This window comes from Mesoplodon bidens, assembly GCF_964165515.1.
Source record: "Mesoplodon bidens genome assembly, chromosome: 10".
Taxonomy (NCBI): domain Eukaryota; kingdom Metazoa; phylum Chordata; class Mammalia; order Artiodactyla; family Ziphiidae; genus Mesoplodon; species Mesoplodon bidens.
In genome coordinates this window covers 7,058,530-7,085,872 of record NC_138172.1, presented here as the reverse complement: position 1 = coordinate 7,085,872, position 27,343 = coordinate 7,058,530, and the positions used below count along the sequence as shown (strand labels likewise).

General features: G+C 54.8%; 1 protein-coding gene across 8 annotated transcripts in view; it reads right to left on the bottom strand.

Annotated features, from left to right (window-relative positions):
- Positions 1-27,343, bottom strand: part of ATP2B2 (ATPase plasma membrane Ca2+ transporting 2) — a 210,137-nt gene that overhangs the window by 156,997 nt on the left and 25,797 nt on the right. For 2 of the 8 annotated variants that reach the window (XM_081245756.1, XM_081245758.1), the window contains one exon: positions 13,526-13,578. The exons of the other annotated variants lie outside the window; for them this stretch is intronic. The gene's annotated coding sequence lies outside the window, so the exon portion shown is untranslated. The remainder of the gene's footprint in view (positions 1-13,525; positions 13,579-27,343) is intronic. 8 annotated transcript variants of the gene reach the window in all.

Here is a 27,343-nt window from a genome sequence, read left to right as displayed (position 1 = left end):
TGTGCACGTGGCACCTAGATCCTGCACCTCAGACACCTCCACTGCAGCCCTTTGGGAGCTAAGGGAGGCTGAGAGGAGTCATATTCTGTACCTCAGGCTCCCCCATGGCCCCAACCTTGACCATGCAACTACTATGTGCCAGCTGTTTCTTAATTTTAATTTTAATTAAGCAGCTCTGCCCTAAATCTATCCCCCTTCTAGAGAAGGGCAGGATGAGGTTTACATGTCCCCCACTGTCAGATGGCTGGGGAGAGGCACCACCAGGACTCAAGGCCACGGTCCAGTGAATCTCTTTGGAGCCCTCATCGCAGCCACACTGGATGTGAAGGTTGCCGCGCTCCCAGAAGGGCCTGATTTAACTGTGCATGCTGAAGCCAGGGGCTGGGGGTGGGACAGGGGACTGGAGGGCTGGAGACCCGAGTTTCAGTCTCCCTCCGGCACCACCTTGCCAGGCACCCTCAGTTTCCCCAGATGTGGCAGTGGCAGGGGAACAGCGTGATGCCCAGGTCACCCCCAGCTCCAAGAGCCTGTCAGCTCCCCGAGCTCATTCTCACGCACCTCGGCTCCCCCAAGGCACAGAGCCATAGAGATGAGAACCCTGGGGCTCCCGTGCAAAGGCAGCCCCCAGGACCTCCTGACTTACTGGGAGACCCAGAAATCTGCCCCCACCAGGTGATTCCTTAAGTGCAGTCGTGCTTGAGACTCACTGACCTAGAAGTTCCCATCCTTGCTCCCCCTCGTGACCTTGGCCGATCGCAGCAGCAAGGTGCTCTCCTGCCCTGGCTCCCAGCCCTGACGCCAGTCACAGCGCTGTGCACAGTCCTCTACAGGAGTCCAGGGCCCCGGCCACTGTGGGCTAAGGCAGGGCAGGGACAGGTCTACCCTGGTCACACGTGAGGACGTTGAGGAGCAGAGAGACAAAGCGACTCGCCCAAGGTCACACAGCTGGCCAGGAGCAGAGCCTGGGTCTGGCGTAAGCATCCTTTTAACTTGGACTCAAACATCTGGGGGAAACCAGGGGCCCAAACAGGCCTTTGCTGCTGCATGCCTGGGACCTGAGACGGGCTAGCAAGACTCCGCACTCTCCCTAGAATGCAGTATGACCTTGGACAAGCCCCTTCCCCTGGCTGGGCCTCAGTCTCCCCCCCATCCTTGGGTCTGGGCCAGGGAACTCCAGAGCGCACAGTCTGCCTGGCTTTCGAGGTGCTGTCAATCCCATGGGGTCACGGGATGGCAGGACTGTCCGGCTGCCCTAGGACAAGGCCACGCCTGCCTGTGGAGGGCTCTGCCTTCACCCACAGGAGACCCTCAGGACCCTTTCTTGGAGCCTCACCCCCAAATCCTAAGTTCTTGGTCTACTGGTGCTCAAGAAGTTGGCACCCCAAATTGGAGCTGGCCTCACACAGGAAGGGAAAGGAGGAGAGCGTCCAGGAGGGCAGGCAGGGAGCCTGACAGCCTGGCTTCCATCCCATCTCTGACACGTTCCAGCTGTGTGACCTTGGGTAAGTGTCTTCACCTCTCTGCGCAGCTTCCTCATCTGTGGCGTGAGAATAACAAGGCCATGAGAGGCCCCAGTGAAGCGACGCACGCAGAGTCATTAGCTCAGCGAATACTAGAGGGCTTATTGTTACCTACCCCCGTCCCTTGACCCGCACCTGTGCTGGGCAGGGAGAAGTGGGGTGGGGGTAGTGGGAAAACAGCGGGAAGGGACCAGCCACGGGCAGCTTTTCTGACCTTCGGTTTGAAGAGGACTTTGGAGGCTGCTGGAGGCATCCCAGGCCCCAGCTTTCTGAGACCCCACAGCCGTGTGCCGGTTTTCTGGTGCCAGAGAAGGGGGTGGTGGGGCTGGTCCAGGCTCCTGGTGGTCTGGAGCTGCCTCTAGACCAGTAGCTGGTCTGCCCTGGTGGGCAGTAGCCCCCGCCCCCTCCTCTGTTTCCTTTCCAACTCCGGGCAGCCCTCTCTGCAGAACATCAATAGCCCAAGATGGCCTTGCTGAGCCCAATCACGGCTTCCTGGGAATGAAGCCTGGCCCTCCCCTTAGGCCTGTGTGGGAGCAGGTGTCCCTCTGTCCCCACAGGCAGTCCCTGAGATGCAAGCCTCTCCCCAGCGCCTAGAGAGGCACCTTCACTCCCATGGAGGATGCCTAGCTGCTGAGGGGGCGGGTGTGCGCACATAGCACCTGCAGAGGTGCTGCATCTGTGTGCCTGGGCTGTCTTTGTACCTGTGCAACCTACATTCACCTGTGGGCACATTCCAGCAGGCTGTGTGCCTGCCAATGCACAGACAGGCATGCAGATGGCACTCAGGACACCACATGTGTGTGCCTGTCACTTTCACAGGGGCCAGCCCTCACATGGACACATGCCACATTTGCGGCTGCTGCAGGGCACCGTGGTGTGCAGGCCGATTCACCCATGGGCAGCCTACTGCATTCCTGTGTTGGTGCTACATGCATGTGCGGGCATGCTGCATTCACAGGTATGAGTGTGTGTGTGTGTGTGTGTGTGCGCGTGTATGCTGCATTCATGTACATGCTGTATTTTGCAGGTGAGCAGTGGTATTCAGGAATGTGAGCTGTATTCACATGTGCTGGGTGTATCTGAGGGCATGGGCACACCGTATGTGTGTATGTGATTTAAACATATACAATGCACTACTCTGTGTACTATATTTGTACATGTGCACCTGTGCAAATCTGTGGATGTATATATGCCTTGATAAGAATGGGACTGGGGGTACAAAGGTGGCTAAATAATATGGGCCATCAGCCTCTTTCCTGGACCCTGCCAGCAGGGTTCCCCCAGAGCTGCAGCCCCCTCCCTGCCACTGCTCCTTCAACGAAGTTAACAGGCGGAGGCCCCCAAGGCCTGTGCTCCAAGCCCCCTCGTACTGCACACGTCAAAGCAGAATTTCTCCGGAGGGCGCCCGCCGCTCCTGGAAATGCCCCAAACATCATCTCTGCCCCCTCCCAGCGATTTGGAGAGCAATGCAGGTGAGGAAAGGAGCCTGTTCTGTGCCAGGCAAGGGGGGTTCAGGGTCACACGAAGACCCTCTGCTGGTCCAGCCTGCTGCTCACTTACCCTTCTGAAGGTCGAGCCAGGCTGGGTCTCTGGGTGGAGGCCCCCAGATCCCCGGGGCTCTTGCCTGACTGGGGCAGGCCAGCCACAGAGACCCCTCCCCACATGACCTGGATGAGCAGAGGACAGCCGTGGCGTGGAATGGCCACTTGGCTAGAAAGGGTGGCTGCCCATAGCAGCCCACCCTTGGGGAGTGCAGAGGCCCCCTGCTGGATTTCCCAGTCTTGACCCTGCCAGGGAGCAGGGAGGAGCCCCAGGTGCCTAGGGCTCAGCCAGAGGCCACCGAGGCTGGCAGAGGAACGGGGCTTCGGGGAGAAAGTGCCAACTCCACCACCCAGCATGACTGCTACAAAATGGCCCAGCCATCCTGCTCCTGTCCCTCTCCTGGCCATCTCAGGGACGGGGGGACTTGTCCATGCCACCACACACCCTGGCTGGCCTGACCCGGTGGTCCGGAGCACACAGCAGCCCACCCCACCAAGGGGACCCTCCACGGGGGCCTCCCTCTGCCTCTTTCCTGGGACTCTAGCCGCAGTGGGCAGGGGGCACCCTCTGGTCCTCTGTTTCCCTGGGACGCAGCTCAGAGGGAAAAGAACCTTGCCCCGCACTGTCGGCTGGCCGGCCCTTGCGTAACATCCATTAGGGGCATTTGCTGTCCAGAGGCTGCCGGAATCTGCCTGAGATCCCGGGTATCCGCCTGTCCGAGGCCCCCCTGCCCGTGTCCCCAGCGCCCCAGCCCTCCCCCCAACACACGGACCCTCACACTAGTGCCTCCCTCAGCGGCGGCTCCCAATGCAGCCTCAGCTGCTGTCAGATAAACAAGCCCGGCTACCCCCCGGCCCCCCCCCCCCCAACCGCTGCCGCCGCCACCACCATCAGCACTGAAAAAAACCAAATGAAATGAAACAAAATAAAATGGGTGCGGGAGGAAGGGGAGAGCGGAGTGGGGCGCTTTTTATTTTTTATTTCTCATGCTGGGGGATGCCGGTACTTACTTGGCTATGAAAATCGCCACAAATCCGGCACGGTTTCCAGGCGGGCAGCCCCGGAATCTCGGTGCGGCAGCTGGTGCCGCGGCTGAGCCCAGCCAGTGTGCCCGGGTCCCTCTGCAGACTGTACCATCCTGCCCGAGGAGGGGGGGGGCGGGGGGGGAGGCGCCGGCGCTGGCTTCTAGGAGAGCATCTCGCCCGGCAAAATGCAGTCTCCGGGGAGGCAGAGGCCGCCGCGCTGCTGGAGGCTGGGGGAGGGGGCTGGAGGACAAGGGAGGTACGCGGGGAGGCCTCATTCTGGTGGGGGGACTGGGGGAGGAGAGTGGGGGGCGTGGGGGCGTGGACCGAACCACCACGGTGGTGTTTGCGGTTTTAATTCCTCCCGTGGGATCATGAGGAACTGAAGCTGGCGGAGTCCCAGGAATACGCCCGCTCCCCCGAAGTAGGAGGGAATGTCAAGGGCATGGTGAGGGTGGCTTGGGGCTGCGCTGGAGGGGAGGGGCTCCTTCGAGTAGAGGAGGGGGGTCAGTGAAAGAGAGAGGAGGATTTTGCTCAAATGGCCCTGTCTTCCTTTACTTTCTGGAGGACCCATTCGGCTGGGCAGGGGCTCTGGTGACCCCTCTTTTTGATCAGGACACCCCCAGACCTAGGGGGCAAAGGTCACATGAGGAGCAGTGGACTCAACACAGTCTAAACACAACTGTGGTTGCAGGACCAACGGAGCAGAGCCCGCAGTGAACTCCCTGCTGCCGTGGAAGCACAACCCCTGAACCCCTGAAGCCCCAGGGCTGGGCTGTGTGCAGCCCCACCTGCCTGGGGGCTGCAGGTCTGCAGAGGACCCCTCAACAGGCCATTTCTCTACCCACGGGTACCCACTGCATATGCCTCGCGCATCTACAGAATTTGCAGGGACATCTGTGATGAGTTGCCGGGGGCTGGTGATGCCCAGAGGACCCCCTCAAGAGGCCATTTCTCTACTCACGGGTGCCCACTGCGTATGCCTCGTGCATCTACAGAATTTGCAGGGACATCTGTGATGAGTTGCCGGGGGCTGGTGATGTCCAGAGGACCCTAGGGACCCCCCACAAGGAGTCTAAAGGAATGGGACTCCCCCAGCCAGCTGCCTGCTTCTTCCTGCCTCATCTCTGGCAGACCTGATGCCTCTTTAAATCCAGCCAGGTGGGAGGACAGCCCCAGGAGCAAGGGGAGGAGGTCACAGTGGGTGAAGGGGCTCCTCTCAGATTCAGGAGCCTCCCCCTCCACTGCCGTGCCCCTCCAGGAGGGTTGCCGTGCTTGGCAGGAGGGCACTGAAGGTGGAAGGACCTTCAGGAGTGTCTTGGGGCACCTGTCCATGTGGAGGGGGTGTGTGAGGGCTGGGGGGTGCCCCAGGAGGGAGTTCCAGACTAGAGCTGCCTCCTTCCCCTGCCACCACCCCCTGACCACTTCTGAGCTGCCCGCCCAAGCGAGCGTCCCAAGCTGCCACTCCATCCCTGGGCTGGCACAGAATATCAATTTGTCTCGTTAAGCTGAAAGTCTGCACTGCACCAAAATCAGAACCCGGCCGGGCAGAGGGGCCACAGGAGGCACAGAGCTGGGAGCGCCAGCGGCAGGGCCCCTGTCAACAAGGCCACGCTGATACCCCCTTGCCCTTCATCCCCCTAACCCCACCAAGGGGTCCCCTTCTGTCTCTGAGCCAGGCAGAGTGAGATGCAGGGAGGCTGCTGAGAAGCTTAGGGTGCTGAGCACTGGGTGGCCCTGGGCTCCAGCAGGGCAGGCAGGGAAGGCACCCGGCTGGGTTCCGAGGGAGCAGCCCAGGACACCACTTAGGGAGGCTTTCGTCCTCTACCAATAGCCTGCGACAGGGACCTCCCACCTTGGCCCCTTCTTGGGGGTGCAGACGGGGGACTCCACTGGCCCCTCTCCAGTCAGACTTCTAAGACAAACTCCACTTCAGGAGGGGCCAGGCCAGCCTCTGACCCCCAACACGGGGCCAAGTAAAAGTGTCAGAGACACTGGGGTGAGGGTGAGCACAGACCGGCAGAGGGGAAAGGACCACTCCAGCTCCCATCTGTTGGAGCAACTGTCTGGGCCAGGAATCCCACTGTTATTACCATGACATTAATGGGGGCAAAAACCCTTTCCCTGTGATTACAAAACGAACAGTCCCACCAGGGGCCGGTTATGAGCTACCATCTCAGCAATCACAATCCCGTCCGTGTCCGGCACACTTTTGTTCACAAAGGCCACCTGCAAAATAGTAAATCGCTTGCTTCTCACAAGTACTGCTGGAATGGCTGCTGTGAGCACCCATGTTACAGATTAAGAATCGGCGTGTGGCTCAGAGGCGTGTGGTGGCCAGCACAAGTTCCCTTGGTTGGGAAGGGGTAGGCTGAACCTGTGACCCAAGCCTGAGGACTCCAAGCCCAGGGCTCCCTACATGTGAAGGCCAGCATGGCACAGGCCGCCTGGGGGCCCCAGTACTCATCCACTTGGCAGTTCTAAGTCCTGCCTGCTCGCTAGCCCCTGTGAGGGGTGGGCTGGGCCTTCACCGACAGACACCAAACTCTCAGGAGCTTATGGAGTTTGGTTCTCAGGATCTAAGACTAGCACGGCACCTGGCTAAGCTCCCATCTTCTTGGCATTTCAGGCCTGTGTACTTCAGCCTCTGCATCCATACCCCAAGTACGGGATATTCCCTAACTTTGGAGGCAGTCCGAATGTTAAATAGCAGAGTTTGGAAGTTTTTTCTTATGTTAGGCCTATAACTCCTATGCATCCTTCAACGTCCAGCTCAAATGCCCCTTCCTTGGACAGTCCTTCCTCATTCCAGCAACAGGATTAGTTCATAACTCTGGCCCAGCTCTGATCACAACATATTGTGATAGTTTCACATCTGTCTCCCTCATTGGGCTCTGACCACATCAACTCTGTCTCCAGAGTCCCTACCAGCTCCCAGAACGTAGTGGGTGCCGCAATAAAGGCTTGAATGAAATCTGCTGCTGTGTGATTTTAAGTTCCAATACCAGAACTAGAAAGACTCTTATCTAGTTCTCCCATTTTATAGTGGAGCAAACTGAGGCCTGCAGAAAAGAATGTAAGTGGCTTGCCAAGGTCATCCTTGAGAGTCAAATCTGGCCACAGACATTCGTCCCCTGCCCTGCCCCCTTCGCCTCCCCTTCCTGCAGCAGACACACCTGGGGCATCTGGCCTGTCCTTCCAGGATATGTTGGAGGCAGGAGGTACTGGACAGGCAGAGGTGTTGTGAAATCAGACAAACAATGGCACCAGTGTCGCAACTCTGGGAAGGTTGGAAACGACAGGTCAGGGTCACTCACAGGGAAGACAGGGAGAGAGGCAGGAGGCCAGCCAGGAGGATTACCCATAGCTTCTGCCTCCAGCATGATTTGGCTTATGGTGGGCATGGCTTGACGGTCAGGGTTGGGGGAAGATATGAGAAATAGGGCAGGGGTGAGGGGAGAGCTGGTCCAGTCATATTTCAAACAGTGTTTAGTTGCCCAGTTTTCTCCCCTTGGGGCAGATCCTGGGGCCGGAGAGAGAGGGGGAGTAGAGAGGGTCAGTCCACCCAGGGATGAGGGTGGGGAGCCTGGCCCCAGCTTATGGAGGCATTTTGCATAAGGGAGACTGATGGGGTAGGTCCAGACAGGTCTGAGGCAGGCAGAATGGAAAGCAATCCGAGGCCAGCCGTGTCCTCTCTGGGAGATACGGGCCCTCTGGGGCTTTCCCCCTTGTGGGGAAGCAGGAATGAAGGCTATACCTGCCCTCACCTTGCCCAGCTCAGGGTCTTCTGAAGCCTCGGCGGGGGTCCTGGGGCAGCTGCCCTAACAATGAGCTGCTGGCTGGGCCCCTCAGGGGATGAGAAGCTATTTCCAAAGGGCCCTCCCAACCCTGCCTTGTCTGACTTCCACTAATCACTCACAGAGAGATTGGGCTTCTTCCCATTTTGCAGGAGAAAATTGAGGCCTGGAGATTTTGAACAACTTGCTTCGGAATTACAGGGCCAGTGAGGGCCAGAGCTGAGATCTGAACCCAGATCCGTCCCACTCGAGCTTTAGGCTCTTCCCTCTGTCCTTGCCTCAAGCCACCCAACTCTGAGGCCCATGACTCAGGCTCTCCTAGGCCCATGACCTCAAGGGGCCACAGAATGTCTAGGGGGCTATGTGGCCCAGCTTGTCCTAAGTCTTTCCTCCACCACATTGGGGTCCTATACCCACTCCCACCAAAGTCCAAAAGTCCTTCAAGACAACCTGATCTTGGGCTGAGACAAGACAGCCCAGGTTTGTGGTCAGACAAACCTGGGTTCAAATCCTGGCTCCTTCATTTACCAGCTATGTGACTTTGGGCAAATGACTCAACCTCCCTGAGTCCCAGTTTTCTCATCTGCAAAGTGGGGACAATAATAACTATTTGGCAGGTTTGCACGCTAGAGGAGAATGGCAGCTGTTATTCATAGAAAAAACAGGGGTGAACTTCTTCCGAAGGCCCCTGGGAAAGGCTGGGGGAGTGGGCCTCTCCCAGCCCCTCATCCCACTGGCTTATCATGGTTCTCAGATACCACCAGTGGGGCCTAGGCAGAGCTGGTCTCTAGGACTCTGAAGGCCCAGACAGCCCTGCTGAGACTCGATCCCAGGTCCCCGATTCCCAGCTCCTCCCACTGGGTCTTGCTCCCTCAGGAAGGAGGGTACAGGCCTGACCCCTGGCTAACTCCAGCTGCCATTCACATCGACATCCTACCGGGTGTCTCATGTGGTGTGAGCTTCACAAAATTCTGGGAGGTAGGTCCTATTTTTACCCTCCCCCCCGCCATTTTACAGATGAGGAAACTGAGGTACAGAGAGGTGAAATGATGTTGCCCAAGGTCATAGAGTAGGGGAACTGGGGCCTAAAACCAGGGCTGCGCGAGGCCCCACGCTGAGTCCAGGGACTGTAGGAGGCAGGCATAAGCCTGGGTCCAGGGAGCCACGCGGGACCTCGATTTCCCACAGATCAGAAAAACTCAGCCCAGAGGGCCCACCCCAACCCTCCAGCGGGGTGGGGCAGGTATGTGGCTATGGCTGACTTGCCACCTCTCTGCGAGGGCAGGAATAGGGGCCAATTAGGGAGCAGGCACTTTCCCACCTGGCAGAACACAGAGCCTAGTGAGTCAAGAGCTACTCTGGGAGGACTCCCTGGGGGAGGCTGCCTTTTCCAGGCCCGAGAAACACGGTCTCATCCACAGGCAGCTAGCCCTTCAGGTTAATGCTGTCTTGTTAATGCACGCACACTTACACACTGCCCACTGCCACCCGTCCATCCTGCCTCCTCACCTCGGTCTCCCTGCTGCTCCGCCTGCCATCCTCCTCCCGCTTACCCACCCCCTGCACCCTAAGGACCTTCCTTAATTCCTCTAAACCCCTCTTTGGCTGCCCTGTGCCTTCAGCATAAAACCCAAATTCCTCACCATGACTCATGAGGCCTGGATGACTGTTCCAGGCCCCTCCCCTTATCCTCTGTCCACTTTCCCTACATCAAGCCTTCCTTGCTTCTGAAACGCACCCTTGCATTTCCATGCTTCTGTGTATTTGTGTGTACCGTCTACACTGCCAGGGATGCCTTGCTTCCCCACTTCTCTGCCAGGAGAACTTCTATCATCCTTCAAACTCAACTCCAACAATCTCTCCTCCAGGAAGCCTTCCCTGATTTCCCCTCCATCATCCCTGCCTCCCCCTCCCCCTCAAAAGATTTGCTGCAATTAATTTTTTTATGTACATCTGTCTTGTCCATCAGTCTGGGGGGATCCTTAGGGATAGGGAACAAGTCTTATTTGCCTGTTGTGTCCCAGCACTGGGCACAGAGCCTGAATAAATATTGATTCAACCGATGAATACAGGTTTGTTGAATGAAAATGCAATTCCCCTGGTGGTTTTAAACTGGTATTTGCATCTCTCTATGGCTCTGGAAATATTCTTTGGGCTTGCTTGGAGGTCCTGATTTAAGAGTTGCTATTTCCTGAACCTGTCAATGAATGGGGCTTCCTCTGCATGCCCACCTTGGGAAGAAGAAAGGAAGACCCCCCAGCTTCACTCAGATACCCTGTCCAGAGATGTCTCAACAGGCTCAGGATGCCTGAGCCCAGGGCTGGACTCAAGGTGAGTTAAGCAACCAGAAAGGAGCCCCTGTTCCTAAATGCTCTCTCCAAGGTAACTACAGCCTGACATTTTACCGTTAGTAATTCATTTCTTTGGATTATTTAGTCATCAGATATTTATTCAGCCCTCACTAAATGTGAGGTACTGTGCTGGGGTCCCTATTTAACACTAGTGTGTATGTATGCGTTTTCACTCCTGCCAGAAGGCTAACTCTCTGGAGGAAGAAAAGGAGGAGGAAGGAGGAAACAGAGGGAGTGGGGACAATGAATCCAGGAATGTCAGAAGAGGGAAGAAAATCTGTCATTTGCTGAGCACCTACTATGTGCCAGGCACTTAACACAAGAGCTGTCATTTACTCCTCATCACCACCCCAGGAGAATTTAGTGTTCTCAGCCCTCAGTTTAAAGGAGAAGATCAAGCCCCGAGAGGGTGAGTGTCTTGCCTAAGGGCACAGAGCTGTGTGGCACAGGATTGAGCATTCAAACCTGACGCCAACTGCCCTGAAGCTTGTGATCTCTGTGGACGTCCTCCCACTGAGGAGGCTGTAGGGACCCAGCAGGGAAAGAGGACCTCCCAGAGAGGACAAGGGCAGAGGGGTGGCAACTGAGATGCTACAAGCTGAGAGGCCTGCCTGCTGACTGGCAGGAGAGCCAGACACAACTGAAGTTGTGATCAGTAAGAAGTTCAGGCCTGAACGTGGCTACGCCTGTGGTCGGCGGCTCATCAGAATGGGAGGGAGGCTGCGGGGGCCATATCAGCTGTCTGCTGAGCGTTTTGCTGTGTGCTAATGCATACATCTAGGTACACACAATTAACCTGCTATGTGGAGATCACTCCTGTTTTACTGATGAGGAAACCGAGGTCTGGAGAGTGGAGGGGACAAGCCCAGGACTAAACAGCTTGAGCCAGGGTTAGAACTCAGATCTCTCCTGGAAGGCTTGCAGAGGGGCGGCAGGCTTGGGGGTTCACCCCTTATGAGGTTCCCAAGCAGCCAGGGCTCTCAGCATAACCGAAGCCCTTGACCTGTTACTCAAACCCCTGCCTCTGGGACATGAAGGGGCTCAGCAGTCTCAGTCCCTCTTTGCACCCACAGGTAGCAAGGAAGTGGGGGTGGGTGCACCAAGCTTGGGAGCTTGAGCCCGATGGACTAGCTCAAACTCTGCTCCACCCTGATGGGCTGTGTGACTTTGGGCAAATTTCTCCATCTCTCTGGCCTCAGGCTCCTCATCTGTAAAACAGGCACGGCACCATGTGCTTCCTGCCTCTCTGACGGCTCACTTGTTCAACAAATATCCACTGATGTCCACTACTTGTCAGGCTCCTTGCTAGGTGCTGAGAATACAGCGGTGAGCAGAAAAGCTCACCGTATCCGCTCTCAGGAGGGTTTAGAGACAGCTGTGAAATGAAATGAGTGCACAGACGAATGTAAATTTACCAAGGGGTCTGCAATAAAGGGGCAGAGGCCATGAGCACGTTGGGCAGAGGCCATGAGCACGTTAGGCAGAAGTGTCTCTCGTGGGAGTGAGGGGGGGAGTTGGAGAAGGTTTCCCCGAGGGGGTGGTGACTGAGCAGGAGTTCACTAGGTAAAAGGACGGGGTGGTGACAAAGGGCCTGAGGTCGGAAAGGGCTTAGCCTTTCTCAGGGGGTGGAAAGGACGCCCGGATGACTTAGACAGGGAGAGTGGGCAAGGGGCAGGAGCGGGCAGGGGCCTGTGGACCAGTTACAGAGTCCTGTCCTTATCCTGGGAATAGGAGGAACCTTAGAAGGGTCTGAAGGATTAAACAGGATGAGGAACATAAGGCCCGTGGCAAGGGCCTGCCACAGGATAGAATTCCACAGTGTCGTGGGACAGCCGCACCACGTAACACCCACCTTCCCCAAGGAACGTGTTCATTCTGCTAACCAGGATTGGGGTAGACTCTGGGCCAGGGACACGTCAGCCTCGGCTGGGAGGAAAAGCACATCCAATAGGCACATACAGACTCCCAGATGTGCTGAGAGCTGAGGGGAGCCACCTGACAGACGGAGAAACAGGCCAGGAGAGGGTAAGGGGGCCCTCGTCCCCAGGGTCGTGGGTGACTTGAGATGAGAGCTGTGGGCTCAGGACTCTCAATCCAGTGCTCCCTTCAGGGCCTGGATGGTTGCCCTGATGGGCAGAAAAAATGGGATTACTATGAATCCTAAATAGTAGTACTGAGAGGTGGTATTGGCCAAACAATTATTACATGCCAGGTACGTTTGTTCTAAGAACTTTTCGTGTTTTGGCTCATTTAATTCTCACCCTTTAAGGTAGTTTTGACTATTATCCCCATTTTATAGATGATAAAACTGAGGCACAGAGAGGTCAGGGACCTTGGCCAAGGTTGTTCAGTAAGTGGAGTTGGGATTTGAACTCAGACATCTCCTTCCTACCCTGCTAGACGTCTGGGGAATGCTTGGGCCCCACTAGGGTGTCCAGCAAGTGGCCTACGGAAGCAGGGTAGAAGTGAGATGTGGAGTCAGAGCTGGCTGAAGAGGGAGGTGGGCAGTGGGCAATGCTGATGGCCTTGGTGGCCTCCAAAGTCATCCCCACAAGGGCATCCCACTTTTCTCCCCAGAGGGAATTCCCTTTGGGATCTGCCTGTGGAGCTGGTTTATGTGGAATCGGGGCCCGTCGGGGCTGGGAGACGCTGCCATGCCCCTCTGTCAGCCTACCCTTCCGTTTTACAGATGGGGAGCCTGAGGCCTCGTCAGGCAGCCATCTGCCTTGGACACACCACAGCTAAGCCAGGGCTGGGAGGCAAGTGCTGGCTCCAGGGCAGACCTTTAACCCTACAAGAAAACTCTCCTGTCACCTCGTGGGGCTACCTGTTCAGCACCCCTCTTCATCAGATACGGCTCCAAAAGCAAGCACTTGCACAGGGGCCAGGGCCGCCTTCTAAGGAGACCCTGCATCAGTGGGGTCCTCTGTGGATGGGACTGCCCTCAAGGCTGGGCCAACACTCTCACTACAAGGCCACCAACAGGCTGCCCCGGGAGGTGGGGTGAGTCCTGGACCAGGAGTCGGCTGGGGTGGGACTCAATGCTGTGGGGCAGGGGGCATCCTTCTCTCCTGAGCCCACCTTCCTCTCCCCCAGCTTTCCTGCCCTGCCACCGCCATGGGTCAGTTTGCAATGACAAAATACAAGAAGGAAATGGACACGTCTTGACAAACTGTAAGTAGCTTCCTGGATAAAAGGTGCTGTTTCTTTCTGGGGGACACAGCACAGCAGAGGAGGAGAGCAGGGGCTTGGGGGTCAAAGGTATGGGATTGAACCCCAGCTCTGCCACTTACCATCGGGTGGCCTTGAGCTAGTCATTGGCCAACTTGAACCTCAGGTTCTGCATCTGTGAAATGGAAATGATAATGCCTGCAGTTGTGAGAGTGTTGGGAGGCATGAATGAGTAACGTGTATGCACGTGACACATAGTAGGTGCTCAGCAAAGTCTGGCTTGCTTCTCCGTCCCTCTTCTGCAAGGTGATAACACTTTGAAGCCACAGGAAATCTGGTCTTTGATTTCAAACAAAATGAGAGAGAATCAGAAGATATCATTGGTTCACTTCTTCACTGTGAATTGAGCACATACTACATGCCTGGCAGTGTGGGGACTGCCTCCTGGGGCCGGAGGCAAGTGCTGGCTCCAGGGCAGACCTTTAACCCTATAAGAAAACTCTCCTGTCACCTCGTGGGGCTACCTGTTCAGCACCCCTCTTCATCAGATACGGCTCCAAAAGCAAGCACTTGCACAGGGGCCAGGGCCGCCTGGCCCTTTGCAGCCTCAGCTGCAAAGAAGGGAAGGAGGGAGGGAGGGTCTGAGGAGCCCTGGGGGTGCTGAGTGGTGCCTCTGCCCTGGGTGAGGGCTAGGTAGTGCCCCACCCATGTGGGGGCGTCTCAAACCTCTCAGAACCTCCCCCAAGGGAGGTAAGCATCTCCTCTGGGCCTTGGTCAGGACTCTCGGCTGCCAGCCCCACAGAGGGATCCCATGAACTCCTGCCTGAAAATCCAGCCCCAACTGAGGTCCCAGAACTACCTGGCTGGAGGCTGGGGGTGTGTGTGGCTGGGGTGTGGGCTCTGAACTCACACACTCCTGGTTTCAAATCCAGGCTCCATAACTCACTGGCTGTGTGACCCTGGGCAAGTCACTTCACCTCTCTGAGCCTCAGTTTCTTCATCAGGACGATAGAGATAATGTCTAGCTCAGAGGATTGTGCTTTGAATTAACTGAGATACTGCAGGTAAAAATGCTTCACCTGTCATGTGCTATGTCCACAGTTAATGGTAGCTTAAAACGGCACACAAGGCCCTCCTCTCTTTCCTTGAAGCAACTGGGACATAAGTATCCCACCCTGTGTGGCTGCCACAGCAGCAGTCTTGCTTGGGGTGCTCTGGAGTCACTCCGACTGGCTCGTAAGAACTGATCGTGTCTATGGCCATCTCACGTTGGTAGCTTGTGACCTGCCAGGTCACAGGGAGCACTTACACCACAGACACCGGCAAATGCTACATATCAGGGCACTCACCTCCCTACGAGCTGGTCTAGAACGCTCCCCAGCACACCACCGAGCCCTGGTCAGGAGCGCAAACCTGCTGCCTGGAGTCTGTTGCCTTCTGGGTCTCGGGACCCCCTTCTGCCCTGGTTTCTCTCCACCTGCTCATCCCCACCTGGCCACCCTCACCCACCCCAGCATTGGTAACCTGCCCTTGGGTCTCTCTTATTCTCTGCCACGGGGCTGGCTGAGGATAGCTGCTCTGCCCAGAGGGATTTCGGATTCAGATGAGGTGAGCCTGGTGAGGCACAGCCCTAGAAGGCTGGTGGCCAGTTATCTTCTCTCTCCCTCGCCCCCTTTTCTGAAACTTGTCAGCCCTCCTCTCAGCCTCCAGTATCCCAGCCACAACCTTCTCGCTCACACTCTCATCTTGAAGTTCCACGATGCCTGGCACCCACTCCTCTGATCTTTCCATGCCCACCTCTTCTTCCTCCAGCCCCATGAGGCCCACTAGCAGCCAGTAAACTACTGCGTTTGGAGTCAGGTGGCCCCGAGGAGGTCCTGGCCCGGGGCCTTTCCCCTGTGACACCGAACAAGCTTCTCGGCCTTTCAGAGACTCCTTGGTAAGGATGGTGATATAAATCGGGCTCGTGCCACGGGTCAGGCACCGTGCCAACAGCTCTACCAGCCGAGCTCATCCTTGTTTCCTCACCTGCAGGATGGGGACGAGAAAGTGTCTGCCCTGGGGACATGCACGGTGATCCCCAGCGATAGCTGGGGTGAGGTTGACTCTAATTGTAAAGCGCCATGCTAATGCTGTTATTCTACTCTGAAGGGCAATGCTTGTTGAGATCTACAATTTTTAGATGTGTTAAAGGAAAAAACCGCCACGGGCATGTTATTTATAGTCAGCTCCGTACAGGTTTTTATCATTCCTCGCCTGCTCTGCTAAAAATAACAAATGACAAAGGTCACATCTGCTCCCACCTATGGGAGGAATCTACAAAGAATGAGGCTTTTGATTCACACTGCCTGGGTGAAGTGAGAATTCCGCAGCCCCTGGAATTCCTCCCCAGTCTCGCTGGGAAGCTTGGGAGGCCTGCTGTGTCTCACTGGGCAGGTGAGTCCGGCCTGTCACCTCCTCCCCCAGCCTGGGGAGGGAGATGGCGGTGGAGCAGCAGGAGATTGGGCCTCAGTTGCCCCGTATTCAAAACGAGAGGGGCAGAGTCAGTAGGCACCGAGAACTTTCTCCTAATCCTAAATGCAAAGATGCCCTAGTCCCATTCCCTTCCCCTCCACCCTGCACCACCGTGGACTCACTTACTGAATATCCATCGGCCCCTGATGATGACAATTGTGCTGGTGATGCGAATAATCAGGATGATGTTTGTGGAGTGCTGACGTGGGCCTTTAGGTGGAGTAAGCACACTGACTCCATGCACCGGCCCCCCCCCCGCCAACCCCAGGGAAGGAAAGTTGGTGTCCCCATCTGACAGATGAGGGAGGGGACGGAGCCCCGAGGGTGACAGTGCACGTGCACGGACTGGCACCAGGCAGTGACGGCTCCAGAATGTGATATGCTGGGCATAGCAGGAGGACAGAAACACCCAGAGCTTGCTTTCCCCATCACCAAGGGAGCCATGGTCCCAGCTATGGTGACTCTCACGTAGGCAGGGAGTGGCCGTGGATGGACAAGGGCCTAGGGCAGCCCGGAGGAGGTCCCAGCGAGGACCTCATTTCTCCTGGCCTTGCCAGGAAAGGGGGACAGGCACAGAGAGAGTGGAGGTGGGGTGGGGTGCCAGTGCCTGACATGTTTGGGGAGGGTGGGGCTGGGCTGTGGGCTGGGAGTGGCAGAGGCCACTGGGACCCCACGGCAAGGGGGCTGGCAGTTCGCCTGGGGACCAGAAGCCCCTACACCTCAGGGATGATGCTTGCCGCCTCCACAGGTATAGCACACACTTCACATCCTTCTTTCACTCAACTCCCTTCTAAGAAACGTATATACCTTCTTAGTATATTATCTTAAGCATTCACAGCCACGAGATCATGGATTTGCTTTGCCAGTTGTGTTTTCCCCCAAACACATTAAAATAAGTGCTCACTCCCCAGAATGCGGCCCGGGTCTGCCCTTTGCGAACCACAGCTGTGGCCTTGACTGGCCTGTGGGTTTGAGGCGGCTGATCTGATCTGGGTTACAGGAGGGTTTCTCAAGGTTCACAAGGGGCAGGAGAGGGCTTCCTGGGGGTCAGCCCCTGCCCCATGACAAAGGCCGGGTGCCAGCATGCCCCCCACTGGGCACTGTCTGTCGCCCTCCTCCTCCTCCTCCTCCTCAGCTCCTTTCTCCAGGAGAGCTCGCTCCTGGATACACCCTTTTCCAGCCAAGAGCTGCCGCGGCCCAGCTGACCTCAATGATTAACACACATTCCTGGCCTAGTTAGAAAGCCCCTCGCCTCTTGTATTTATAGCCACCTCTACTCGGCGCGCGCCTCTGAGGGAGGCCCAGCTCTTCTCTCGCCACCTCTGTGCTGCCCCAGCCCTGCTTGTCCTGACAGGCACTGCCAGACCCTCCTCTTTGAGAGAGAGCAGTGGAGCCGGGATTTCATTCTGGGTAACCGGGGCCAAGTGGTTCCTCCTCCCCAAACCTCATCTGTAAAACGGGAGCCATCGTACAGGCCAGGCTTTGGTGAGGAATCAGTGAGCTCCTAGCTCTGAAATATGAGGAATAGTTAATATTTAGGAAGCGCCAACTACATTCTAGGCCCTGTTCTGAGCACTTGGCACGTATGAACTCACTTAATTCTTACCACAACCGTATGAGGGACATACTATTACTATCACGCCCATTTTGCAGAGGGGAAAACTGAGGCACAGAAAGGTTAGGCGACTTGCCGAAGGTCACACAGCTAGCTGGGATTCAAATCAGACTCCGGAGCCTGTGTCCTGAGTGCTCTGCTGAACCTGGCACACAGAGTGGGTCCTCAGCCCCCATGTGTTCCCTGCCTTCGGGGTCTCCTTAATTAGTTAAGCATGTCACTCATTGCCTGCAATCAAGTGGGCACTGAGTTAACAAATAATGATGGCCACGTGCTGGCTGCGGACATCAGCCCCTGTGAGGAGGTTAGGAGGACACGGCTAATGAGGGGACAAAGCAGGAAGGGGCTGAACATCACAGGTGGGACTCGTATCAAGGCACCCCTCCTTCCAGAGGGAATGCTGAGTCCCACATAAAGGAAACCAGGCGGTGGGAGCACAGCCCTCAGTTCCCACGCCCACTGCCCCAGCCATCCCTGACCTTGCTTGCCCTCACATTTCAAAGGGGAAACATGTGCAATAAACATATTCACATAAAGGTTTTAGGAACTTAGCCACCTTGTCCCATGAATATTTATAGTTACAAATGGGAATTCCAGGAAGGACAAGAGACTGAACATCGTTCAGTGTTTACTCTGTAAGCGGCACTGGGCCAGGCGCTTTGTAGTCACTCCTTCATTCAACAAACATTGGCTCACCCCCTGCGCCATGCTGGCTGCTTTATATGTTGCATGTGAGAGGCTGTCACCTGCTTCATCTCCTCACACACCTTCCCCGAGCTGCTCAGATCTGGCTGCAGCCCAGCCCTTCAAGCCCCCTACCTGCTCCCATAGGGTCACCCCGACACGGGGCAGAGGGGCAGCGAGGGAAATGTCCTGTCTCGCTGCTCTTCCTCAAATCAGCCCTAAGAGATAAACTCTGTTCTCAGACTCAAACAAAGCTGCAGCCAGGGTTTCAGAATCCCGGAATGGAGAAGGAGGGGTCGGGCTGCCTGTCCTTAGCCAGAAAATTGATGGCCGACCCTGATTTAGTTAGCTTTTCCTTAGAATCATTGAGGTAAGCCCGTAATTAGCTCAGGGGCCCAGAGGGAGAGGCCGGGTGTGGGAGCCAGCACTGGAGCAGGCGGTAAGGGGGCTGGGGGCCAGCTTTAAGCTCAGACGCCCAGTCTTGCACCAGCGTTGAACCCCTCTGTGCCCGTGGGAGGTGAGTGGAGAGAAATCCTAAGTAACACGGAAGAAGAGATGGGCTGGAGGGGCCAAGAGTGGGCTAGGGACTGTTCCTTTACGTTGTGATTATGTTGGACCAAACTGCAGGACTTTGTAGGCACCACGTCACCAGGGGCTCAGGGGGTTGCAGTGAGACCATGTTGCTGCAGATAATCTCTCCGAGGCCCTTGCCGATGGCCGTGGAGATGCTCCAACAGTGCTGGGTGTTAAAGCAGGATTTCCCAGCTAATAACAGGGGGAACCCTGTTTCCAGTTCTGAGGAGGAGGCTCCCAGAACAGGGTCTGCACTGCATGTAGGGTAAGTGGGTGTGAGCCAGGCACGGACAGGCTTCAGGCTTCAAGGGCACACACATCCCAGATGGGTAGGGGACCCCTTTACGGGCCCAAACCCCACCAGCCCCACCTTAGTGGGATTCCTGCCGCAGGGATCAGAGCGAGGGCCACCTTTCAGGAACGCAGCCTGACCAGGAGGTGCCAGAGAGGCACCCATAAATAGTCAGTTGAGCAGGGTTTCCAGGCCATCCTCGAGAATAAGACATGGGATCCGGGACCAGAAAGCCCCTCATTCATGAACTTTCCACATGAGAACTTTCAGAGACACTAATGAACTTTCGCATTCTCACAGCTAGAGGATGGTGTTTTAGAGCCTGAGGGTGGTTTACCCTTCATCCCCAGTGATCTGCCTTCTGATGCTCATTTTCGAGGTGTTTTATGGATGTTATTAAGCCCACCACGTCCAATCAACAGAGGAGCAGTGTGGAAATTATGTAAAGAGACTGTGGGAATGGGGGTGACACTTATTCTTCACTGATGTATACAGCCTAGGTGCTTGTCTCCTGTCATCTGAGATGTAAAGACAAATCGTGAACTCCTTGGGGAGTTCCGTCTGCCTTGGGGAGAAGAGAGGAGCCAGAGGTGGCCCGGGGCTACACTTGGAAGGAACAACAGCAGTGCCACTGCTGGGACGCCTACTCTGTGTCGGGACCACGCGAGGTGCTTTCATCTACAGCCTCTCCTACGGTAGCTCTGCTGGGGGGAGGGGCGGTGTTAGCTCACTTACAGAAGAGGAAACTGAGGGTCAGAAAGGGGAGGTAATTTGCCCAAGGCTACTCAGCCAGAAAGGGCAGAGTTTGGATTTGAATCCCAATCTGTCTGATACCAGAGCCTGTGCTCTTCTACGCTTCACAGAGGCGGGTGGTGCGGTTGGAGACTGAAGGACAAGGAGGAGTAAATGGGTAGCTTTGAGGCAGAAAGGAAAGTGGATGCTAAATTCAGTTTTTAAAATCTAGTCTGTGCACCGGTCAGGAGCCAGGCCACAGGGACGAAGAGTATACTGTGCCTGCCCTCCAGCTACTCATGGGCCAGTGTACATGCGCGGCTAAGACCTACTTGGCTGGCGTTCCTTCCCAGTGCGTGTGTCCTGCTAAATCCTGCTTGACCCGTGTTCCCTTCCCAGGTTCAGCAGGAACTCTTCTCCCCCGGCCCTGTGGCTGGTTTCTATCCAGCCCCCCACCCTCTGCAAGGTCTGCTGCCCCAGCCTTGGACCTGGTACTTGTCGGGCTGGATGTTTGTGGATCCTCATGCTGTGCTTCTCAGCAGCCATGCTTAGCACCACCCCGCCCCGACCCCCCATCATAACAATAGTCTGTGTGAGGCTCAGAGAGGTTAAATAGCAGGTTCAAGGTCACCCAGCTAGGAAGTGGAGGAGCCAGGATTTGATCTGACGTCTATCTGACTCCATAGCCTGAGGCCTTCTGCATGACCCTGTCTCCCCTGCGGCCACCATGCCCACCTCCTTCCGCCTCCCAGGTCGTCGCACTGGAGGTTACTTGCGTTAGACATAGGCCCTGCTGAAGCCAGCTTTGCACTTGTTAGATGGAGAGAGGAGATGCATTTTGGAACCCACCCAAGAAAAAGGCACTTGAAATAAGTTTCCTCTGTAGCTCTTGCTGCCAAAGCACACTGAACCCCGAAAGGGATCAGGCCTCTGCAGGACTCACATCAATGCTGCCCATTTGCCTGGGATTTGCAGCTGGCAGTGCACTTTCCAAGTCATTACCTCATAGGTGCTCACAGCAGCCCTGGGGTGGGTGTCCTGAACCTCCTTTTACAGATGAGGAAGCTAGAGGCTCAGGAAGGTAACAGGGTATTCTCAAGGTCAGGTCCCCCTGTGGGTGTGACCTTGGATAAGTCATGTTTCCTCCGAGAGCCTCAGGTTCTTCATCTGCAAAGCTGATGATGGTGTTGGCTCCCCAGTGTTGCTCTGAGGGTTAAGAAAGAGAAAATGGGTGGGAGGGTCTAGCATAGAAGGTGACCTATGAGAGGCACTCCACAGCTGGTAGGTCTCCAGACAAAGCTAAGATCACAAACACGTAGAGAGTCAGGGTGAAGAAAGGCCAGTAGCCACAGCTCCTCAAGTCACCACCTGTGCAGACAGGGAGGCGGGCTGCAGCTGACAATGACAACCACACTGGTTTTTATTGCTTAATCCTCAACACATACTGTCTTATTGCATCCTCATCGTAAGCTGCAGGAGGTTTAGTACAATGTTTATCCCCATTTTACAGATGAGGAAACGGAGACACAGACAGGTTAAGTAAATGGGAACCAAAGAGCAGTTTTTCAACAGAAAAGAAAAAACAACTCAAGTTCAGAGTATGACAGGTCTGTAAATTAACCCTCTTGCAAAAAAAAAAAAAAAAATCCCTCCAGAACATGCGTCCCCCCATTCCTCAACCCCTTTAGTTCTCACTTAGCGACTTTCTTTACATAGAGTTTATTGCTAGCTCTTTCCCACAGACTGAGGGTCAGGAACCCCTTGGAATCGTGGCCTCCCATCTGCCGGGCCAGTGCTGGAAGTGAAACTGGGGGTCCCGGCATCTCTAATCTTTGCTAAGGCTTTGGAAGTGGGGAAACTCTGCTTCATATCAGGTGCACCCCTGACGCATGGCGCAGATGGCATCTGGTCAGCAAACATCATATTTCAAATATGCTACTGGAAGAACCCAGGCTGAGGGGAAAATTCCCCCTCAAGTCCCCCTCCCTCACCTGCTGCAAAGCCTGGTGGATTCCCCAGGGACCCCGTGTCGCTTGCAGCCGGGAGAGGGAAACTAGGAGATTGCTTCTTGCCTCCACTAAAAAGTCAGACACACAGATCCAAGCATTTCTCTCTGTGCCTCAGTTTCCTTTTCTCTAAAATGCAGGAAAAAAATAATAAAAGAAAGCAAACTGGCAGGGCTAGACTGGGGTGGAAGCTGCAAATCAACTGTTTGGGAGAGCAGCCAGCTTAAAATACATTTGTTTGTTTTGCTCAGAGCTTAAAATAAAGTTGAACTAAGAGCCAATGTTTAAAAATTGGGGAACTGTACAGAATCCAGATTTCTGGCTTCTCTTAAAATATGAGAAATGCTGCTCACCCCGGGGTTGGCTGGAGTGGGTGAGGCCATATAGATGGGCACCTGGTCAGCAGTTCGGCCCTCACCCCACCTGGCTTCGTGAAGGGCAGTGTCCTGCCTGGATTCAGGAGGTAAGAGAATGTATAACGCCTGGACCTCGATCTCTGGCAAGAGTCAGTGCCTTGCAGAGAGAGGAGTGGGTTTCTGGTATAAAACCTCTCCCAGGTATTTAACAAATACTTGTTATATATGCCAGAGGTTGTTTTCAACATACCAGGTATAGTCCCAGGGGCTACACACATACCAAACAACTACTTAATTCTCATAACAACCTCGTGAAGCAAATTCTCATAACAACCTCGTGAAGCGAGTGCTGCTGTTAACACATCTGTTTCACAGAGAAGACACTGGCGCACACAGAGGTTAACTCACTTGCCCAAGGCCACGTGGCTAGTAAGTGGTGGCCTTGGAATTTGATTCCTGGCAGCCTGGCTCCCGAATCTGTGCTCTAACCACTGTGTGAAGTTACCCAACCCCTTTTCTGGGTCAGTGGCCAGTCCTGTGGCTTCATCCAGGTTTCCATGTCCCAGTACGAAAACGAAATCATCACCCCTCCCCCATTTCTCCTTCCCTCCTGGCCTATATTTATAACTTCCCTCCCTCATGTCAATCAACTCTAATCCTCAAGGCACAGGAGCTACCATTATCTCCACTTTCAGATGAGGAATTTGAGGCACAGAGAGGTTGACTTGTCCAAGGTCCTGTGGCTGGAGGTAGCAGACCCAGACCATCTGGCTGCAGAGTCTGTACTCCTGGCACCCTTTATTCCCCCCACCCTCTCCCAACCATCCACGCTTTCCATTCATTTCTTCCCCCCTTCATTTCTTCACTCACCCATCCATCCAACACTCAACTCAAACCCCATGCTGGCCATGGGGACATGTATCAGGTGTATCGAGGCTGGGGAGGGGGGAGTGGGAAGGCGACACCCTGCTCCCAGAACAGGAACTGCCCATGACCACTCCCTTTGGGGCCGAGGCCAGTGGGAGAACTGGTTTCCAACTGACAGCCCTGGAGAGCTCAGGGGGAAGCAGTAGAGGGAAGCCGGTGGCACCTGGCAGCTTCCTGTAGGGCGGGTCCTCAGCAAGGCACTCAGGATTCAGGGAGACCCTGGCAGCCCCGAACCCACGCCCCAAACCCTATCCTTCACAGCTGAGCACTGACCAGCCTTTCGGTCCTGGCTCTGCCACTGACCTACTCTGGGGCCCTGACGAGTGCCTTCCCCTTTGGGGGACTCAGTTTCCTCATCTGTAAAATAAGGGCATTAGACCACTGGAGGTCACAAACTGCCAGCTCAAAGGCCAGACCCTGCCCATGGATATATTTTGCTTAAATATCTGAAGAGTGCTTTTTTTTTTTTTTTTTAAATAGACTTTTTGTTTTAGAACAGTTTTAGATTTACAAAAAATTTGCTAAGAATAGTACAGAGGGTTCCCACCTACCACACATCCAGTTCCCTTTATCATTAACAGCTTACATAACTATGGTGCATTTTTCACAATTAATGAATCAATACTGATATGCTAATATTAACTAAAGTCCATACTTGATTCACATTTCTTTAGTTTTCACCTAAAGTCCTTTTTCTGTTCCAGGATCCCATCCAGGATACCAGATTATATTTAGTCATCATGCTTCCTTAGGTGCCTCTTGGCTGTGATGGTTTTGCAGAATTTTTTAAAAAATTAAATTTGTATGCCTCAGAAGGAATGTTTGGGGTACTGGAAATATTCTGTATGTACTTTGATCAGGGTGGTGTAAATATGTGTAAAAATCATCAGATGGTACATTTGAGATGAGTGCCCTTTACCTGCTTTAATGTATGTGTATCATGCCTCAACAAAAAAACAAATGAATGACTCTCTCCAACTTGCCACAGTCCCCAGCACTCCCTGTTATCCCACTCAGAATCTATCCTTCTTTATTTCGTCTGCTTGGCATCTGTAGTTACCACATGGTATATAAATAAGTCTCTTCTAGTTTACTCATCTGTAAAATGGGTATCATGATATTTTCTACCTGATTAGGCTATGGTCAAGATTAATTGAAATAACATATATAAAGTTCTTAGCACAGTGCCTGGTGCATAGTAAGTGTTCAATAAATGGGAATCATAATAATTATCATTGCTCATGTAACATTTATATTATTAAAACAAGAACATAACTCTTCTTTCTCCTTAAAGCAAACTCCATGCTCTCTCTCCTCTCCCTCCTCAGCCTCCTCTTGTGTCTCCGTCCCTCCCTGCGAGGGAAGGCCCAAGCTCAGATGGCTAGAAGGTGGAGAGACAGAGGCAAGCCTTCAGAGGTGCTCCAGATCAGCTAAGGAACCAGGAGACCCCTGAGGGTGACCCCAGATCTGTCCCCAACATCCAAGGAAACCTTGGTGGAAGCTGAGGTCCCAATCCTTCCCTTCCTAAGGAGCCTCTTGGAAAACAAGGAGTTCTGCCCTCAAAAGCTGTATCCTGCCCCCCTCAGGGGTCTCCCTGGCCAAGGATCCCTGGGTACAGCGGGAAGCTGTGGGCTTTTGGAGGGGCACTGAGGAAATCATGGGGAGAAGATAGCCTCCCCCAGCTCTCTGCTGGCCCAGCATCTTGGGGGATGCCAGCTTCCCCTGTGTGGTGCCCCCAAATCTGTGCCCAGAAGCAACGAGGTCAGTAAACGATAGGTCTCATATGCTTTAGGGTGACCTCTTGCAAGCGGAAACCAAGCTCTAGGCAGGATGTGCTGAGGGGCGGCGAAGACCAATGAGGTTCACTGAGATGGTGAGGGAAGCAGAAAGAACAGGGACGGGGGGTTAGGAGGTCGGGGCTGGACCCTGTCTTGCCCTCTGACTTGCTGTGTGACTGCTGGCAGGTCCCTTTCCCTCTCCGAGCCTCCCTTTCCTCAAAACATCATCATCAACAACGACAACAACAATAAGAGTAACAATAGTGATGATGGTGGTGGTGATAGTGGCTCCCGATTTAAGTATGAAGTACAGGATAAACCTTTTATATGTGAGGCATGATTTCATCCTTGCAAGTATCCCATGAAGTAGATCCTATAATTATCTCCACTTCACATATGAAAAAATGGGGGTCAGAGGGTCAAGAACTTGTCTGAGGCTTCCAGCTGAAAAGTTTGCAGACACAGGGTTCAAACCCCGGTCTGTCTGATTTGAAGTCTGAGGCCATAACCTAGATCATCTCCTTTGCAGTTGCACCTGTGAAATAGGCAAGATAGCCTAAAGAGTCTCTTAATTTTCCTTCCAGTGCTGATAAGGCACCCTCTGAAGGTGGGTCCCTTGTTCAGGGAGTAGCAGGGGGCAGTGGAGATGCTCAGAGCTACGGGGCTGCATCTACCATCTTCTTTGATCTTCATAACAGACTTAAGAAATAGGTCCCACTATCACCACTCCCATTTTACAGGGTGGGAAACTGAGGCACAGAGAGCAGAGGTAAATGTGCAAAGTCACACAGGGGTCTGGATTTGAACCTGGGCTATCTCACTCTCTCGCTCACGTTAGCAGCCCTCCGCAGGAAGGGTGCCCAGAGAGCTGAGTGAGGGCCAGAGACTGACCCCGTGGGACTCCTCATCAACTTCCAAAGGGCGTGCCTGCCCTCCAGCCTCCCTCCTGGCCCAGCACTCACAGGCTTGCGGTCCCTCCCCTTGCACTAAGTTGCTTCCATCTCAGTGCCCCCCTTGCACTGGAGTCCCAGGCCCCCGAGGGGCCTAGCCAGTCCAGGGCTGCGGGCTGTGCCCGTGAACCACTCACCCATACCTGGGCTGGAGATGGTGGCAAATCCCCCGGTGTCCCCGCTGCATCCCAGGTCACGGACACAAACCCCCCCTCTGACCTCTTGGCTTCAGCACCGACAGCGACCACAGAAGTCTGCAGCCTGTGGCTATACCCTGTGAGGTGGCCAGGGTGCCTGGTCCAGCTGCCAGCAGGGCTGCCTCCCTCTCTGGTCTTGGGACCAGAGAAGGGGAGGCCAGGGTGGGGAGGGGCAGGGGAGCATGGCCGGCCTCCACAGCGCCTGTGCTCGGCAAAACAGTGCCACTGCCAAAAGCAGTGTGGGTGGTGGGCACTTCTCTGTGGCCCTGGCTTCCTCCTGGGCTACCGTTCACTTGAGGCTTCTGATCCTATCAGCGGTGCCCTGGCTCCAATCCTGGTTACCTGGAAGTCCTTTTGTTCTGAGGACTCCCTGTACAAGTCACTGGTATACAGTGGCCCTGGGAACGTCGGGAAAGGGCAGTCACCACATGTGCCTCTGGCCAGACCCGAGCATAGAGGCTTCCAATGAAGCAGCCACGTGAGTGTGAGCACTGGGGAGAGGCCAGGCCAGGGGCAGTGGGGAGGGCCTGGACCAAACAGCCTGGATCTCGCCTCCTCCAGGAAGCCTCTCTAGACTAAAGGGAAAAAAGGTGACACAGTCCCCCACTCATCCTGTCTCGTGGCCCCATGACACTCCTTGCTTGTTCCCTTATAGCGTGCCCGATTCCCTTCTGTCCACTGACAGAGAACAGGAAGAAAACATGCCAGTTTCCTGTCGAACGGAGAGACAGACCTTCTCCAGCATCTCTGGAGAAGGAGCACTTCCACACGAGGGACTTCCCAGCTCCTGTAATCTTCCCCTTTGCATGCTGACGTTTGTTTTATTTTAAACATTTCAGGTGTAGGGAACTCGCCCTTGACTCTGTTTTTCCCTTTTACATGAATTGATATTTTGCTGATCACAAAGGCTCCTATTTGACAAACAGTAGAACATCTATGTCGCAAACATATTATTTCATCAACCTAGCGATTTCCTTCGCTTCTCAGCCTTTTGCTTTTTAAAAGGCAGTTTAAGTCACACAGGTACTAGATGAACACCTTCCTGTTGAACACAGTTGGCTCAGGGACCACAGTGCCGGCAGTTTGCCTGGGGTGGCTCCTGGGTGGTGATGGGTTTCCCTCTGCTGCCCCTTCCCTAAGTAGCCCGACTGCTGCACGTGTCTGGCCTGTGCACCTTATTTTCCTGTTTTGTCTCTTGGCTGCAGCACTGCATGCTCTTCCAGCAGAAAAACTCCCTCCCCTGCCACCTCATAACTTGTACCCATGGCCTCCTTGCGCTTCCCCTCCTCAACAAGTGCTCAGCACCCACTGTGGGT